The sequence below is a fragment of the Protopterus annectens genome, chromosome 2.part0 (assembly GCF_019279795.1).
Source record: "Protopterus annectens isolate FY-2018-M chromosome 2.part0, PAN1.0, whole genome shotgun sequence".
Classification (NCBI taxonomy): domain Eukaryota; kingdom Metazoa; phylum Chordata; order Ceratodontiformes; family Protopteridae; genus Protopterus; species Protopterus annectens.
In genome coordinates, this window is record NC_056728.1 from 532,532,330 (window position 1) to 532,551,674 (window position 19,345).

Sequence of the window (19,345 nt, forward strand, 5' to 3'; positions counted from 1 at the left end):
CACACACACACACACACTGACACAGTCATGCTCCATGTGGTGGGCTGGAGTGAAATTAGAACACCTGCCTATCTAGTCTTATACACTATAGATTGCAGTACTTATCACACACACACCACATGTTAAGTCTGCGTATGTGAAATTACAGGCACAGTACTTGTACATTGCACAAACTAGGCCTGTGCGGACCAGTATCTGTGGCCTGCAGTGTAATCTTGCTTCATACTGTTATCTACATCTAGTATTCTAGCAGTGCGATAACTGTAATTATCCTAGATATGTGTGTGCAGTTACCAGTATAGCCATACGTGGCTGCTTGCAGTTATGTAGGCATACCTGTGGGCAGGGACAGGTTACCCTGTCCATACATGCATTGACAACATTATACATTACATCACCTGCTCACCTGTGTCTGTCTACATGGTGACATCCAGCAGGCACAAGGGTCTGTGAGTAAGATTGCACCCTTAGCTTTGATCCTCTGGGCAACAGTAGGGCTGTGTGATAGTGGAGATTTACTCACCATTATTAGGGTAGGTCAGACAATATAGACATCCACACACATACCTCTGTATATACCAGGGCTGTATCTATAAATGTAGATGCATGTGTGTATGTTATGCATATGTGTTATGTAGATGTATGAGGGTGTATGTATGATTTTAATATTTATTGCTATATATGTCAGTACATATGCATTTGTCACTACATGTTCATAGCTATAATATGCATGTGAGAGAGAGAGTGACAGAAGGATATGTATAAGTACATCTGTCTGTATTGACATTTATACTTAGTAGGTAATTTTGATGAAGGGACAACAGGATTGCGCTCATTTTAACTAAGTGTATGGGCATGCCCAGCGGGACTGTCAGTAATAATAAGGTGATTCCAGTCCACACCTATCTGTACTCCAGTTCGGGATTTTGTATGTTACAGACATTAACATCTATCCCTGTTTCTGCAGTACTGCACTTCACTCAAACTGTCCACCGAATTCCCCAGCTGTGTGCTGTACTTAATCTCTGATTGCAGTTGGTAATGTTACACCACCAGCAGACTGACAGTCTGCATACTTCTCAACTGTCCTGATTTTCATGGAATGTCCAGAATTTTGCTTCATATGTTTGGTCTGTCCCTCATACATTTGTGGTCTTCTGGTGAAGTATTGAATATTAACATCACTAGATTATACTACCTACAGACAAAAAATTGTGCTTCAGATGTTATATCCTTCAGGACATATGTAATAATGCAACACCTTTACTTCCAGTGGCTTTCTAGGTTTATGGGGACAATATTTGAAATCTGACCTTATGTTTGGGCCTTTGTCCCCACAATCTTACTGGCTTTGGACAGATTTATTGCAGTAAGAGGTATGACATCTGTCAAAACACCAACATAGTACTACCTCATATGCAAAAGATGTGAGAAAATCCAGATTAGAACCATCAACACCATCACCCATGATAGCTTTTCCAGTCCACTGAGCCACTCAGGTCACCAGATAGAGTGTTGTTATTCATCACACAATCAACAGCATAAATATGTACATTGTTATCCTGCATGAGGAGAGACATACAATGGTATGAGCAATATCTATGGTACAGCCCTGTCATTGCTTAGTCCACCAATATACCATAGGTGATTTTCTGTAAAAGCACTTGTATGGGTACACTGCTGTGTTGAGGTGGGGGAACAATGGCAAATGATCTGCTGGGATATACAGTAGTCCAAATATCATGTAAGCCCACTGTTTAACATCTCCCTTGACTGATGTAGTGAATAGTCTAATCATGCGGCCTAATGACTGTTAAGGAACACATGTTATTGGACTGGGTATGTGTAGTCCATTGTGGATTTTACATCTGTCCAATTAGCCCATTATATTTCCTTGCATAACAGCAGTAGATTCATATATATGCTATATTATAGTAATCCTTACAATTAGTGTGTAGCTTAGAGACTTATCTTGTGAATGCAGTGGTTGAAAGACCTGTAGTTCAGGGCTGACTCTGTGTGATGCAAGCAGTACACAACCAAAGCATGAATAGGTACAGGTTGTGTGGGTTGCCTGGCATCAACATGTTTGCTATATGTATGTGAATAGGAGTAAGATGTCCCTCCCTAGAGCCCTAGGTTGTCAGTGAATGTGCTATTCATAGTTTCTTAGCCAATGCCAGGGCATACTGGGCATGCCTACATCTGCCTGCAGGGACATCATCAGGGGGCTCCTCCTCTAAGTCCTCTTGTAAGTGTGGCTGTGGTGATCTAGGCACTGGTTGGGTGCTGTGGATCCTTTCCCTTTGCTGATCCTGCTGCAGTTGTTTCCACAGGATCATATTGTGTAGCATGGCAATCCTGTGAACATATGTGTAAATGTGGCGGGAGAGTACTGCAAAGCTCCACCAGATATATCTAGGCACCAGAACTGTGACTTCACCAGCCCAGACACACACTCTATAATGTTTCTAGTTTGTGCATGTGCCTCATTATGGCATTCTTCGGTGGGTGTGTCTGCATTTCTGATGGATGTCATCATCCACGGTTCCCGGGCATAGCCAGAATCCCCCAGTAAATGTCCATTTGCAATGACACCTAGCAAAGTTGTGGTACAACTGTGATGCATGTCAGATATGGGAGTTGTGATAACTGCCAGGGCTGCCAGCACACACATTCAGGATAATGCCCTGGGCATTGCACTTGACCTGGCAGCTGATAGAGTGGTACCCTTTACAGCTGACATAGACTCTACCCTGCTCACTGGGTGGTGTCTTGATGTGTACATGAGTGCAGTCTATCTACCTCAGGGTAGTGTGCTACATGCTAGAAGTGTTGCATATTGCTGGCCCTCACCTCTGGGTTGAGGGGAAAATAAATGTGTTCATTGGCATGTGGTAGCATGGCACCTAGGAATTGGTGGAGTACCCTGGATACTGATGCCTGTGAGAACCCCATCATGCCCCGGTTGGTCTTTGGATGGTACTTGTGGCTATTATCCTAAGGACTGCACATACCTTTGTTTCCACTGGAATGGTCTGAGATGATGGCAGCAGAGCTCAGTGAGTTCTTGTAGTATGTCCCTGTCCACCCTGTATCACTCTACAATCCCCAGCTCATGTAACTCCTGGAAGGTTACCCTGGGCCTGAACACTCTTCTCCTTCTCTACCTAGGCCTATTGTCAGTGGCACCATCAGCAGCATTGACTTCGGCATCTACTACATATAGATATAGATATAGATCCCTGCAGCAGCCCCTAACATTCTTTCAGTTAAAATTCCCAAGTCTGTACTCTAATGGTGCAAAGTTGTTGTTGTTGTATCTTTTGGCATTTCCCAGTTAGGAGTCACCACAGCGGAACTCCAGTCTGCTAATGATTGGCAGTAGATTTTTACGTGCCGAGTTGCCGGCCCTGACGCACAACCTTCAATGAAGGTATGCCCATTCATGTATGTCTCCACACAGAAGATTCTCTAGCTGAGAATCGAACAGGACAATGTCTTACTGTGAGGCGACAACACTACCACAGCACCACCGCCACAGTGGGTGTAAAATCAGAATATAGTGTGTATGCATACTTTATAGTGCTCTACTGGAGGTGGTGACTGTGTGATTGGCTACCTAAGTTGCAGTCCACCTGCCTAGTATATGATTAACATCATTTAGTGGCCCTAGTTTAATTTAAACAAGGGTCACATGTAATTAATATATCATTGCTTTTTAGATACTCTCAGCAATGTTGTGTACCATGCAAACATGTGGAAACAAGTGCTGTGAAGGTAAGCAAAGCTTAGTAGTCACTGTACACACCTCCCTGAAAGGTCACACTCAGCACCGTGGCATGCCATGTAGACACATGGAAACATGCACCCCGAGGGTTAATAAAGCTTAGCAGCTAGTGCACACATCCCCTGCTGAGCACAAAAGTGCACCATGCAAACAGGCGCAGTTGAGCTCCAGTTAGCTTACAAGTCCTCAGACACACCCCTCTTGATATCAGCTACCTCTTCTGTGAACACCAACATGGTTCACTGCCTACACAGAAGGGATATGCAGACATGGATACCCATTTATGCTATTCAGTAATGTCACCTCATTTGCATAGTGATCTGTGCACACAACCTGCAAACTACATGATTCCAGGACCTACCTCATTAGCAAGAGTACCATTCCACCATTGCAGATACTCCACACAGGGTCCTATAATACATTTCTGTCACATACTGATACTTGTTTTTTTTCTATTCTTTTTCTTTATTTTTTTCTTTTTTTTTTTTTATAAAAGCATGTTTGCGCACTGTGGCACTCTGTGCAAACATACCCAGATCATTAAAAAAAATGATTTGAATTTTTTTTCCCTTAAGTTTTTGGACACATGGTGGATAGTTTTGATCCTATCTGTATGTGCTATGCCATTTATGCCAATCTACCCACATTTTTCAGCCTCTGTTGTCTGTCTGATATCTTGTACATGGAATTTTTCTGTGTACATTATGGACACCGACACGGTGTCTGCAGGGTTGCCTATCTGCTTGCTGGATCACTCTACTTGCCTCATTTGCATGAGATTCACCTCTTCATGAGGTGATTTGCATGTCATAGAACTTCCCATGTTGACATGCTCATCCATGCTGCTCAGCTCTGCTTACTGGATCACAAACCTGCTTACTTTCATGTAAGCAGCATGTCACGATGCCTACATGGTAAATAAGACTGCATAGGCTTTATTAAATTCCCCTGTGGTCTTTTTCAATATTTTCATGATTGCCACATTTATATATGTGACACTTATGAATAGCTGCTAAGAAAAAGACAATTGCTTTTTCTCCCTTTATTTCATTTAATATGAATCCTATTTAATCAGATTCTAACAAAAACTCTGGTACTTGGATGTTAGTTCAGTTTATCAAATAGTAAATCAGCCGTCTACACTGTATTTCAGCACAAGACGCTGACACCTTATAGCCAGGATCTGAGGAACCCTGTCAGCCAGAAGCTTTACATTTTACCATTAAAATTTTAGATCTTCATTATATTCTTTTCAAGTAAAGGAACATATATCTTCCCACTACTTTTGCTACTGTTGCATTTGTCCTGATCACAAACACGTCTTTCATTACCTTCAAAGGCCAATCTTTCTTTTAACATTTTCCACAATATATACACACAAATAACAAAATATTAAATTGTATCTTAAAATATGACAGAGATATATTTCTGTTTACCTACATGCTAATGTTCATTTGTGGAATGAAGATCAGTAGCTTTGTGATGCCAATAATAGCATATTATTATGTAGCATTTTACCATTGGACCAGGCCAGGACACACAGCTGATGTTGAATGTGTTAAACCCTAGTTAGTCATTACAGCCATCTCTTTGAGTTATGTCCTCTTACTCAGGGAACCTAACTACTATATGTTACTCTAGAACCATGTTCTTCATGCTTGAAATCCCCCTCGATCAAAATATTTGTATAATCTGTCACTGCATGCACCCAAAGATTTCTTTTTTTTCCCACTGGTAATGCTAAACATATTTTTCACTAAATAAATCATACCATAGGCTAATGACTGGATATATGTCATAGCATGTAGGCCTTTAAAGATACCAGTGATAACATAAATACTGAGTGACAGTGATCAGAAAAAAAGATGATTTCAATTATTTATCCCTACCTTTCCATGTAATCTTGTCCAATTATAAATTTACACAGCATTCATTTAACACTTTTCCTGTGCTGTAGTGAAGTCTATGTATAAAAATACATTTTTTCTGTCATTTCCATTTAAAATGCCTGTCTGCATTCATGTTAGATATATATTAAAAAAATATTTTAATGCTGTTTTTCTGCAAACAGTTTTAGGAATGTATGTATGTGCCATATGCTACCATATTAGCATGAATTAGTTGTATGACAGTAAAATTAGTAGCTGCCCAACTATTCAAGGAATGTAGCACACAGATCCATTGGGGTCATCCTTTGGAGCATTTCTTAGGTTTTCATTTGCCTACTGTATTCATCCAAGTACGAGGCTTATGTAGACAGTGCAGCTCTGTAAGCCATGAAAAGAAGCTTTCAAGTATACAGGGCTTAGTGGATAGTTAATAATTTGAAAAAAAGTATAATCAATTTTTTTAGCATTATACTTACCTTTAAGGCCTTCCCTTGCTTCTCATACCATACCATAGCCATACCATACTATACCATACCATACCGCACCTATAATTCTGTCTTGGCATTCATACACTGTACAGATGTATATTTGATAACTCAACTATTCATCTTATGTGGGGTTAGGCAGTGTAATGGATCTCACAATGAGGGAATCATAATTCACTTATCAGAATTAGTTTCTCCCAGCTGCAGATTTATATCATATGGGACCACTTCACCTTCCATGAGGTAGTAACTACTCCAACATCTTTCTGTCATTTTTTGTGTCTCCCTAAATAGAAATGTAAATAGAGACAGTAATACAAACAATGTCAAGCACTGAAGACTAATGCCATGGTATGCTGCCTATATTTTCATTTTCAGCATAGCTATACTGGTTTTATCACTGCACTATACCTTAAACTTGTGTTTAACATGCATTAGTCCTTACTGGAATTAACATATATTTAAATAATGCAGGAAATGCACAAATTGTGCAAACTGAGAGCAGCGAAAGTATGTCTACTGAAAATCAGAGCTGTAACATGTGGATGCCAGTTATTACATATCCATGCTGCCACAGTTTGTTTGCTTGTATGAAGCTGAGCTAGGATTAGCAAGCATTTGTGATTGTCCAGGCCCTAATGACCTTGGAAAGCTGTCTTATAATTTGCAAGCAAGGATTATGTCACCTTTCCTTGTTTTCTTTTGTTTTACTTTTTTCTAGTGTGTTGATTGCTTTAACTGACCACAACAGCTATTAACTGTCACCCAGGTCCCTGAGTCACATCTTCTCCACTTTAGCATAGCAACTGCACTTCCTTTGTGAATAACATCTCAGAGAATCAAATAATTTTGGTAAGTGGATTCAGGAGTACATTGCAAATCTTCATAAGGTATGCAAATGTGGGTCTGCATGTGTGTGTGTGTTTGTGTGCGTGTGCATACGTGCACATGTGTGTGTGTGTGTGTGTGTGTGTGTGTGTGTGTGTGTGTGTGTGTGCGCGTGCGTGCGTGCATGTGTGTGTGTGTGTGTGTGTGTGTGTGTGTGTGTGTGTGTGTGTGTGTGTGTGTGTGTGCATGCTTGTGTGTCTGTATCCATCTGTGCATGTTTAGGTATATGCATATGCATGCTGGAAGCTGCATGAAGTTATGCTGATCAAATTGGAGGACATGTTGCTCCTTATTTGTACTGTTAAAGTATTTGTTAAAAACCTTATAGAGTTTGGAATTGATCCTGTTATGATGGCCTGCGCATGGCATCCATTAAGACTTAGAAAATATAACACTAAATCGCACAACATAAAAGGCCATCAGCCATTCATTTCATCTCACCAGGCAATTTGGCTGCCTGCCAAATCCATAACACTTAAAACAATAGTGTATGCAAGACAATTTTTGTTAGTCAATGTTTCCTAAAGGATAAAAGGTGACCTATGATGGAGGAATCAGTGTCTACATATGACAGAGGTAGCACTCAGACTGATACACTCTGATCCTTCTGTGCCTTTAAATACCCAATGTTCTGCAAATCATTTGGAGAAATTCTCCTTCTAATAAGCTTCAGGCTTTTTTCAATGGTTTCTAAAGAAACACCACAAACATGCTCTCACACACCTGCACACAAACACATGCACTCAGAAACACACACACACACACACACACACACACACACACACACACACACACACACACACACGCACATTGTTACCATATCTCTCAACTGTCCAGATTTTCTCCAAATGTCCAGATTTGTGCTTCATATTTTTGTTCTTTTCCTCATAAAATTTGTGGATTTCTGCCAAATCACAGAAGAATGAAGTTGCTAAATAATTACATACATTTGAGTTTCAGACTTTATATCCGTCAAAAAAATGCATGCTGACACAAATTCAGTTATTCTAGCAACAGTGTAAGTTTATAAAATAATATTTAAAATCTGTCCCTATTTTTGGGCCTTTGTCCCCTATTCATTTAGGCTTTGTCCAAATGTCTTGCTCTTGAAGTTGATAGGTATGACGGTCACACAATCACAAATCTTTTATAATTCAAAAGGTCATCTGTCTGGCTAATGACATTTGCATATACATCTTTTCTAAATCAAAAGGAATTTAAATCCCCTTTACTCATATCACATCAGACACATTATTGAATATAATACCTCTTTGACAAGTAGTTGTCTAAACATATTATTCGAGGTAGCAGCTAGGTAGTTCTAAAAAGGTTTAATCTACGTATTTCACAATACACAATACACAGTAAGTGCTTTCATCCATAAAAGGACTTCTTCAGACTGAATAATGTGAACAAAACAAAACAAAAAATATTTGACTTAGCAGACATCAGAGACTCCCTACTAATAAGATCATTGGCCTTAAAGATCTTTGTGTTAGGACATATCAGCAGAACTCTCTTTTTGTACTCAGACTCTTATATACTTCTCCATATTGATTTGTGTCTAACTTTTTTGAGCCATGAAAGATCCAACCCTTTCTTACCTCCATTTTATTCCTAGGGGAAATGATTTCTCAAATACCAGGTAAAAGAATAAAACCTTCACCAACTAATACATAAGTCATGCTGGCACGATAGTCATATCCCTAAGCATCCAGCCACATCAGCGACAAACTTCTACTACATGTTAAACAGAATAGCTCCCTTTCAACCCACAGGGTTAACCTAAATAATTGGATGGGCAGCCTCAGATTCACTCCTGTCCTTTCTTGCATTGCTTTCCTTGAAGCTGGAGATATCTGAATATGGGTTATTAACTTGGCTTGTGATGGTCTGCAGACTGATTGCCTACTATTTACCTGTGAACCTATGAACATGAAAGTAGTCATTAAACTTTATTTATTAAGATGCGTGATCACACGCTTATTAAGCAGTCGCTACTTAGGGCTAGTATAGTATGCTCATCTCACTTAATGGGAACTGTAGGTAAAAGGAAAGGTGGGTAATCTGGGTTCAGTAACTATGGTATACAAAAATAAACTTTAGACACCATGTTGAATTTTCATCTCTATTAGAACTGCTTTAAGGCCAGGATTTAGACTAAATCCAATTGTGAATGGTAGGTGTTATGGCAAAACGGGTCTTTTGATGCAATATTGTGAAACTGAAAGTCACAGAAATATTAGACACAATGAGGAAAAACCTCATTATAGGCAAACAATCTCAGAATTGCTTAGTGATTCCTACAATTGATAAGAAACATTTTGTTGAGGAAACACCGCCATTGTCAACCCTTTTATTCATTCATCCACATACATGCACATAGTCACATACACATCATGCACATACACACATGCTCACACACACATGCTCACACACACACACACACACACATATACACACACACACACACACACACACACACACACACACACACACACACACACACACAGTCACGACTTCTTCACAAGACTCTCTGACACTGGCATTTAATGTGGCCGGTCCCATTGAAAATAACAGGAGAACATATAGACCTTTGTTTTATTAATTAATGCTGCTAGTGCGGTGGATAGGTGTTTACTAGGCTAACAACCATAAGGGCCTTTTAAAGCCTAGCCTTGCATCCCAAGTCTCTGACAAGGTCTGGTACTCTTGATAAATGTAAGCAAGCTTGGGAAGTGCAACATTTATAAACTGGGTCCTGGGAGATAAATCATTTGCAGGCTGCCTATGTCCATTAGAGACACAGGTGTCAAAACAGGGATGAATTTCCTGTTCCCCATACAATTGTCCATGTTGCACTTATTATGAATTACTCGGCTGTGTAAATCACTTATTGCATGCATTTTCTGGTGAAGAGAACATAACTTATTATCAGCGAGGTCAGCCCATCATGGTTATTCTACCAACAGTGTGGGACCACTGTGGTAGGTTTGGCTATAAATAAAAAAGAGCTACTATCTTCAGTAAAACATCTAAGTTAGGACTAACTGCTGATGGTAACCCTCTGTCAGGTCCAGAGTAAGTGCCATCATTATAGGTAATGTGTTAAATTGAAGCCCAAACCTAACACGACAATATCAGTAATTAAGGTAGTTAATTTTTCTTATATTTCATTTTTCACATTTAAAATATAAATGCAGTTGTGAACTAAACAAAGGAAGCATCCCTAAAGCCTCAATATTATTTCAGGATAAATATTTTGCAACTACAATTAATGTACTGAAGAATGGATGACCCCAAGTTATTAATATAAAATGTCCTTAAAATGAACCCAGACTTATGATAGATCATTGCCCTCCCTGTAAAAAAAGAACTGGGTTAAGGCTAGGTAAGCCATGGCATGTTTCTCTGAGACACATGAATTTCACATAAATTAAAAATCATAAAGATTGTGCCTTACATAGCGAAGCTGGTGCACATGAGAAATGTACTCTTAAACACTGGTGCACAAGGGGATACATCTGTCCTATGTGATTCTACCCCGCTGTGTCACCACACTTCTTCATGTACACATATAAAATGACTACCACCACAGCATAATCCACAGTTAAGAGTCAGTGAAACTAGTGCATGTAGACTGCTAACTGCTACACAAATTAAAGGTCTAGAATGGCATACTAACAGTTGGTTTAGTGTGTGTATGGCCAAATCACATATGGTAAAAATAAAACTGGATCATCATCATCATCAGCCCCCCTTTTTCCCATTTTTATGTGGGGTCGGTTTATCATGTTGACTGTCACCATCTCTCTTGATTCAATCCCATACCTCTGCCTTCTTCAACATTCATGCCTGACTGTCACAGATGTTCGGTCACACAATCCATCCACCTCTTTGCTGGATGTCCTCATTTCTTCTTACTCTTTTCCTGTCTGTCCCAAATCTTTTTCATTAGATTGTCATCTGCTTTTCTGCACATGTCCAAACCACCACAATCTGTTCTCTTTGATCTTTTCTGCAATTGGAGCTATGTCCTCATTTCTTCATCTGTCCCATAGTGTGTATCCTACCACCCTTCTCAGGCACTTCATTTCCACCCGTAGCTTCCTCATCTTCTTTGTCTTTACTGCCCAGGTTTCTGTACCGTACAGTAGTACTGGTTGCACCACTGTCATATACACCTTATTTTTCAGCTTCTTTGGCATTCTTCTGTCAAAGACTACACCTGAGACTATATGCCAGTTGGCTGCAGCCCCTCTGATTCTGACTTTGACCTCTTCTTTCAGACTTCCCTTCGCCTCAACCACTCCTCCCAGATACTTGAAGATATTTACCTGTTCAGCTATCATCCCTTCTATCTCAATTATCAACTTCCTCTGATGTCCCCAATTTGCTGCCATTACCACTGTCTTATCTGTGCTTAGTTTCATACCGTGTGCCTTCAAGTTTTGCATTACATTCTCTTATCATTTGCTGAAGTTCTTGTTCAGAGTCTGCCTGTAATGCCACATCATCTGTATAAAGTAATTTTGTTGATCTGTCCCCTCCAACATGTTTGCTAATGTAGTCCATCACCAGTATGAATAGCAGTGGGCTCAGAGCTGAACCCTGGTGTACACCCACTCCCACTGGGAACCCCTCTGTGAGGCTGAACACTATTGGTACTTGTGCCATTGAGTTCTTGTACATAGCCTGCACTAATTCTACCAATTATTCTGAGACTTCAAACCACTGCAGTACTGCCCAAATTAGCTTTCTTGGGACCTTGTCATATGCCTTCTCCAAGTCTTGGAATGCCCATTTGGACTCTTTCCTCATCTCTAGCTTCTTCCCAACTATCTGTCTCACTTCAAATCAGGTCAGTTGTGCTGCATCCTGATCTGAATCTAAACTGCTCATCTCACATCTTGCATTCTATTGCTCTGTGCATCCACTTATCAATACCCCTCTCCAGAACGTTCATGCAATGTGACAGGAGTTTGATGCCTTTCTACTGCCCGCAGTTGTGGATGTCCCCTTTGTTCTTGTACACTGGCATGAGTATGCTTATTTTCCACTCATCTGGGATATACCTTTCTCTCCAGACTGTTACAAGTGCCCTCAGGAGCCATTTCTCTCCTATCTCACCCAGCATCTTTATCGTATCTGCTGTGACCTCATCTGAGCCTGCTGCTTTCCCTGACTTCACTTTCCTTAGTGCTGTGCTTACGTCCTGCAGGGTGGGCTCTTCTTTTTCTCTCATTATAGGCTGTTTCTGGGGTAGTAAAGCTTCTGTGGGATTTTCTTCATTCAGAAGCTGCTGGGAATACTCCTTTCACCTGCCTTTGAGGTCTTGTGGACTGGTAAGCAGGTTGCTGCTTTCTTCTCTTATGAAGGGTGTCTGACTATCTTCTTTATCTTTCTGTGTTTGCCTTGAAACCTGATACAGTTTCTTTGTGTTACCTGCTGAGTAACTTTCTAGAAGTTAGCAGAGTGTCTCAGATGCCCTGTTCTTTGCTATTGCAACTCCTTTCTTAGCTTCTTTGTTAGTCAACCAGCATTTCTTCCTAGCCTGGTTGTTGTTTTCAATTTCCCATTTTTTCCTAAACTCCTTCTTTCTTTTGATGACTTTCTGGACTTTCTGGACTTCTGCATTCCACCACCAGCTTTTCCTATGTATGTTATTTCCATACCTGGCTTGGCCACATATCATTTCTGTAGTTCTCACCCGTGCTGCTTTGAGGTGCCGCCATTCTTCTTCAACTCCACTTATTTCCTCCTCTTCTTGGGTGTGCTAGAGCCCTGACTAATTCTTTGAACTATTGCACTCTCAAAATACTACACCACTATCCAACTTCTACTCACGAAATGCAAAATAAACCCAAAAAAAACACAATCTAAGATGAGAAATAAACGCTTTCCCACACAACATATGCTTAATCCTAGAAAGAGCCATCTCAGAATATCCACTGGATGATATCCTCTGCTGTACTTCATTCAAAAACTTTTCACGAAATTGAAGTTCAGAGGTATTTCTAAAAATCCTCCTGAATTCACCCTCTGTCAAGGCCCTAATCAGACGGGGAGGATGCATACTGCATTGAAAGGTAAGACACCTTTGATCATTATAAGTAAAAAACTAAGAGCTCTCATAAAATCATCAAAGGCAAGGTTCAGTGCAAACTCCCTCCCCTCAAAAAAGGAGAGATATACCTGAGGCGGTACATGCACTGTGTGGTCCACTTCAGGGGCGGCGCCCCAGACCCCCTGAATTACCGCCCCATTAGCCTGGAGCCATGATACGGGAAAAAAACAAGGGTTACCCTAGCTACCATAAATATCTGACCAGACCTGATGCAGCTGCCTGAGGCCCCCAAAAGTTCCTCACCAAAAAGGATAAGGGTCTCAAAAATATGTCTTATGCTGCCCCGACTGAAAGAACTCCAGCTTTATTCAGTCTCATACCAAAATCTGATCCAGAACCACAAAGGCGGAGACTTAAAAAACCCTGTCAGGTTTATAAATAGAAACGTGCTGAGGGACAGATCAAGAGGAATCAACCTATAAGAGCTAGATCATAGCATCTACATGAGGTATATTTTCTGTATGAGACATTAGAATTTGTAAGGGGAAGAAAATATAAAAGTATTTCTTATGTATTTCTATGTGTTCCTTTTCATAGTTACTTACATTTGCTAGATTGTTTCATCTATATAATGGCGCCTTAAGAACATGGATATTTGTTGTTCTTTGATTGATTAATTAATTGAATAATGATTGGCATTATGGATATATAAAGAAATGGTGTTTTGTTTTTGAACCGTTCCACAGAAGGCGAATAGCCAAGGTTCCAGAACTTGGGGAATAGATGGTTCCATTTTACCATCTTTTTCTTTGTAAGCATTTATTTCTCATTTTGAACTATTGCACTCTCTCCAGCCAACTTCCAGGTCTTCAGTCTGGTCTCTGTTAACCTTAGAGCCTTCTCTGACCACTGCTTGCAGCTGATTGTGGCAGCCAGTGGTTTATGCTGTGGGCCAACTAATTTGCTAGGGATGACTTTGCAATCATTGATTCTACCACAGTGCCCTTTCCATACTAAGAGGACATCTACCTGATTTGCATGTTGGCCACTCTTGCATGTAATCTTGTGACTGTCTCACTTTCTGAACCATGTATTGGCTACTATCAAGCCATTGTCAGATAAGTCTAGATTGGCCTCTCCTTCTTTATTCCTGTTGCCCCACCCACATGGACCCAGGAAGTCCTTATATCATGTTCTGTCTGTCCCAAAATGTGCATTCAAGTCACCCATTATCAACACCAATTCATGTTATCCTCCTTTATCTAGTAGGTCCTGCAACTGTTGTCTGAATGCACTCTTTTCCTCACTATCAGGCTATAGGCTGAGATTATAAATGCTGCCCTATGATTAGACTGGACTCTGATTGCCTTGAGTCTGTCATTAATTTTGATGATATCCATCACAGCCTTTGGAAAACTTCTTCTTACCCCAATTCCCACATAATTATTAGCCTGTCCTCCTCCTGAGTAGTAGACTCTGTATCCAAAGCCAAGTGGCTTTGCTGTACTGCCATTCCATCATGTCACTTGGATACATAGGATATCCAGCCTCCTCCATATCATTATGTCATCCACTTCCAAGCTGCATCCTTTGAGTGGACATATATTAAGTATAGCAATTTCTATTTCATGTTTGGTAGGTTAATTGGTTTTACATCCCTCTTTTGCTCAACAGAGCTATCCCAGGTAATTCAGGCTGGACAACTAGACACCAGCTAGCCTGTAGCTTATTGACCTAGAGCTGCTGGGCTTTAAGGCAGGCACACACTGGCCAATAGGGGCACATACACACCTTTCTCACTGTTAACATGGGTCCCTGGTGTAGGTCGGAGTAGGCCAGGTCCTCTACCCACTTATCATTTGTAACTACCTATGCCCATTTTGGCGACATCAGTCAACATGACCAAATCACCTAGAGCCAAATTTTAAAATAAAACTGAATAAATACATATTATCATGGTATGAAAGCCTCTACTGGTTACTGTGTCCCCTGTAGTATAAGCAAATCTGCTATAACAATCACAATCATTTCAACTGCAGAAGTGAAGATGCAATGCTTCTCAAATGGGGGCTCATACTGTATATGATTGGCTCACTGTAATACTAGTCAGATTGCTCATGTGCCACATGCATGCCTAAGCAGCGACAATATTATTAGGCCTCAGAAATGGGCGCATTGTAGAAATAACTTATTTCTGTATACACCTAATACATACCACTAATACAATACCATGTTTCTTGCAATTCTGCTAGATTTTCACAAAAGATATTTATCAAACCATTGTCCTAGTTTGCATTATTTTAAGTGTTCAACAATAGACATCATTATTGTGTCCACTGACTAAAGCACTGCTTATGTAAATGTATCTGTATGAATTTGTCCTTCTTTTTCATCACACTCTATATCATTTTCCATAAAGAATGCAATCCAGAGAAGTTATGGCTTGCATATAGTGGAGTTGCACATACCCACATATAAAGCATAAAGTATAGTACAAAAACTATGAACATGTCCCATGAGAATCCTTAAGACGCTCTATTTTATAACTTAGGATTGCGTAAAATACTATAGTAATAACAGATGCATTTTATGGCGCATGCACTGTATTATGAGATTTGCTGAGGACAGATACTGTATTTACATGTATCTGTACCTAACAAACTGTTTTTTTCAGCGTTCAGGTTAAACTTTGCTTCATGGCTTCTTATTACTTTTGCTGCAGGCCTTGTGCATTCAGAGGATGAACCTTATTTAGTATATACAAGGTATGTTTCACAGCTTGAGGAGCATTGCATGGACAAAACATAGAGCATCCTATTATTTTATGTGAGATGTGAATGATATTTTTATAAATATGAGGGCTAAATCTTACATGAATGTAGGAAGCAGATGGTCAGACCATCAGGAACAGAATTCTCTTTCAGGAGTCTACAAATGATAAATGGTCTCAAGATTATAAATGTATATTTTGTCAGTGTTAGCAGCACATACAACATACAGTAAATGTTCCCTTTTATATTTTAATGGCTATTAAGATGAACTGTGATAATCAGCAGCAAATATCATTTAGGCAACAGACTTGATACATGGACTATAGTCAAAATTTTGAAAAGTACCCAGTAAGAAAGTAGTTATGTATGGATTTATTTATTTAGTTGTGAGGTAGAGAATATGAAAAAGCAATTCATCTTACCTTTCTTTAAAACAGTTAAACACTGTTGATGCTCAAGTTAGAAATACATTTTCTTTCACTTGATTGCAGTAAAGCATCAGAGGTGTACACAGTCAGAAAGTAGCTATTTTAGGGGAGGCAGGTTATAGGGAAAATTTATCTGTCTGGATTATCTGGGGTAGTGTGTGTATGTGCATGTGTGTGCATAACAAGCAAAGTACTTCTTTGTCTTCAGAGCCAAACATTTGAGTTATGCCTAGTGAAAAAAATATTAATTTTTGTAAGAGTAAGCAAACTATGTATCAAAAACAACTGACAACCAATTTGTCTGTTCTCAAGTAGTGGGAATGTGTAGACACACATGTCTGTGTGTGTGTGTGTGTGTGTGTGTGTGTGTGTGTGTGTGTGTGTGTGTGTGTGTGTGCGTGAAAGAGCACAGCACAAGCAGAATGCATAGCTATGGCTAATATTACTTTATTTTTAGCAGAAACAAGCATTTGAGTTATACCTAATGAATATAAATAATTTTGTGAGGATGAAGCAAATAGAGTGATAAAACAATTGCACTCAATTTTGCTTGTCATAAGTTGGGTCACATTTCTGTGTTCGTGTGTTTGACTATGTGTTTGTATGCATCAGTGCGTGTGTACTTGTATGTGTGTACTGTGTGGGTGTGTGTGTCTGTCCCCAGGATTCAATAAAGTCTGTGTAAGCTCCGTGTAGAGCCTACATGGAATGTATCCATGTACATGGCCATGGATCCCCCTTGGCAGCCCGCCATATATATTAATTATGGCGTGTGCCTAATGGAGTTCACAGCAACACAGATTTTTAATCTGTGTAAGACTCACAGCACAGCCACACACCTTTTGGCCCATCCACTATGGCAGAAAGGTGTACAAGACATTTTATGTCATTAAAATGCAATTTAATTTTTTTTTATATTTATATGCTTGTTTGTGCGATGCATTGCATTGCTAGGCTATGCTTAGTTTTGCACAAATATACATCAGACATCTGCAAGATATCTAAAAATAGAAACCAGAACAAATAAACAACTAAAAATAGAAACCAGATGCATTTGATGTTAATAATTTTTTATTTTTACTTTTTAAAATGTTTTTATGTGCTTGTTTGCATGGTGTGTCATGATTAGCTAGGTGTATCATGACATGCTTAAGCAGTAGACATCTGCTAGACATCTAAAAATAAACACTAGATGCATTTGATATTAATATATATATTTTTTTTCATGTGCTTGTTTGCATGATGGGGTGCACTGCTTTGCTAGGTGTGGTGAGGAGTACCTAAGCAATAGACATTTGCTAGACAGCTAAAAATAGAAACCAGATGTATTTAATTGCTGTAAGTCTGCCATGCTTAACAATGTGCAATTCCACTGCGCTACACTTACAGGCACCTTGCTATATATATATATATATATATATATATATATATATATATATATATATATATATATATATATAAATATATATATATATATATATATATATATATATATATATATATATATATATATATATATATATATATCTGCATATATTTGAGTTCCCTTCAATATCCCAGTGGCTAGAAAGGTTGAGTCATGACCTACAGTGTAGTAGGTCCAGGTGCGAGTTCTGGGTAGAAATGCTTTTCACATATAGTGCTGTAAAACTGGTCAGGTGACTGAAACATTGCTCGACTTTAAATTAAATAATTGTTACATTTAGAAATAGTTAGAAAAGCTGAGCATTGCTAAGCTTCGCTTAAACATGGATTTGCAAGTTTGTGAGATGCCAAGCAAGATGGCACTTTTTTGAAAGTTACAGTATGACATGCAAGGGCAGGAATGCAGTCTATATAATGGCCAATACACAGGAATTTCCCATAATTCCTTGGAGCCTGACCTTGCCTGTGGGTATGGCTACTGTAGTTGGAGAGAATCTCATTTTAGGGCACACAAATGGGGTGTGCAAGAATCCAAAGTTTTTATTGGACTCCTGGTAGAGAGATATGGACTTCGGCTGCTGCAGTGCAAGTACGAGGGCTCAGAGTGCAAGTTTAGGCCTGGGATGATTTGGCCAGGGACATAACCAGTGCTACTGTTATCCTCTACACTGGTGAGCAGTGTTGTCACACTATGACAACCTGAAATGTAGGAAGAGGGGAACCTTGGACATCTGGGTCCAAAATGCTAGAGCTGGTCACACCCCACAGATATGTAAGTATGTTTTCCAGTGATTTATAAATATACAAGCTGAATGTGTGCAAAACTGGTATAAATAATGGTTTGCTTCTCTTAACACAGCTGCAGAAGAGAGGGCTTGCAATGTACAGTCCCATACTGGGTGTTTGGCCAGGATGAGGCAAGCATGTGGTAAGTAAGAAAATCATCAAAGTAATAACTTAATTCATAACTTAATAGTGCAGTAAAGTAAATACAGATTTTGCTGTCCTTATAGTCAGCTATGAAATACATGGGACATCCTACATTTTTATTAATGTGTCAGTACATTCCTGAAATGGTAAAGCAAGTAAGCATGCAGTACTGTATAGCATAGCTTCCAGTTATCAGTTGATGTTGTGATATACCAAGATTGACAGTCACTGTTCTGGTCTGCTCATTGTCTGAAATATGCTGTATGTTACACTCAATAAATGAACAGGGTGTATGGGTAAGTCAACAGAAATCCTAGACAGCTGTCCACAGTCTAAATGCCAGAGATGAGGCAACATTAATCAATGCATTTTAAAAGGTTTGATAAGTAATGTTTTCAAATAAAGTGTTCACTTTTCATGTATTCACAGCGTGTGTGTCCTAATCTGATACCAGTCAGCTGTTACATGTGAATGAATAAATAATGCACCAACAAATGTCAGAAATACATGTAGTACAATACCTACATTAAGGGTCAAACTTGAATTCTGATAATTTTTTTCTGGAATGTGCTCTAGATAGCACTTAGTGAAAGAACAGGGTATACGGGTAAGTTAACAGAAGTCCTAGATAACAATACATGTGTGTAAATGCCAGATATGAAGTGACATTAA